Source organism: Rhagoletis zephyria, unplaced genomic scaffold (assembly GCF_001687245.7).
Source record: "Rhagoletis zephyria isolate East Lansing unplaced genomic scaffold, Rhagoletis_zephyria_1.1 Rzeph_scaffold_11874, whole genome shotgun sequence".
NCBI classification, from domain to species: Eukaryota; Metazoa; Arthropoda; class Insecta; order Diptera; family Tephritidae; genus Rhagoletis; species Rhagoletis zephyria.
In genome coordinates this window covers 3,416-4,482 of record NW_016168949.1, presented here as the reverse complement: position 1 = coordinate 4,482, position 1,067 = coordinate 3,416, and the positions used below count along the sequence as shown (strand labels likewise).

At 37.9% G+C, this 1,067-nt stretch overlaps 1 long non-coding RNA gene across 1 annotated transcript; it reads left to right on the top strand.

Moving 5' to 3' along the window:
* Positions 1–6: 6 nt before the first annotated feature.
* Positions 7–848, top strand: LOC108377296 (uncharacterized). Its single transcript, XR_001849317.1, has 2 exons — positions 7–300; positions 360–848. It is a non-coding gene; the product is annotated as an uncharacterized LOC108377296 (long non-coding RNA).
* Positions 849–1,067: the final 219 nt, after the last annotated feature.

Below are 1,067 nucleotides of genomic sequence, written 5' to 3'. Positions count from 1 at the left end.
CACCGGCCGTATCACATGTTGTCGATTTTGTTCACTCGCCCATATTCGTTGGCCCGATCTCGGCAATACGAGCACGCAGCATTCAAGGTGATGCTCAGGAACCACTGACCACTGCCGCATTAGCGGGAGAAAAATCTGAACAGCTTCCATTAAAGGATATAACCAAGAATTTAAAAAAAGTAAGCCCTGCGCAAGCGAAGGAAGAAATTGAAAAAAGCTCAGACTATGGCAAATTATTGGGAGCCAATGCATTAAAAGAAGAAAAAAATCTATCGGATGAAAGTGAGGCAAAAAAAGAAAGTAAGGCTAATAAATTCAATCACTCTTTGTATTAATTTATTTATGTATGTGCTTTCCAGAGCTTCCGGAGGATAACAGTAACAAATTTTCTGATATTCCAAAGGGGGGCCTTTCTCAAGCTCCTTTACCAGCTCTGCCTTCTAAACTTAAAAGCGGGTCTTCTGACGACGTAAATATAAGCGACGATCATAAAGAGGCTACCAAAGGAGCCCTCTCCGATCCAGAGCCTCAGCCTAAAATTGCTTAATTAATATTGCATAGAAAACATCATCAAGCAAGAGGAAAGATAAACCCAAACCGAGTACTCAATACCTTAACAAACTGTGGAAAAAATGGTAACTTTTGCTGAGCCACAGTTAAATTCATCTAGGCGACCGTACTAACATCATAATATTCCTATTTTATCATACTAACCTACACATACTCTTGAAAAATTAAAGCGGGTAAAATTACTCGAAATGCAAAAAAAAAAAAACTTGTCACCGTAAGTTCATCATCATTCATAACCATAAAATATAACAGAACAATAAAAATACAGAACAAATGTGTTTGCGTGTATTTCTGCGTATGTATGTAGTTCCGAGGGGTTTTCTCAAGGACTTGATGCTGCTTATAAGCAGACTTCAAGCGTTAACGGTATATCGTCCCATTTCTGCGTTAATATTGCATCTGCAACCAAGTCAGCTTAGAGATCGTAAAAGAAAAAAAATATAGTCAACAATTTTATTTAGCTTGAGGGCGTTTTTAATGAAATCTCTTGCGGAAAA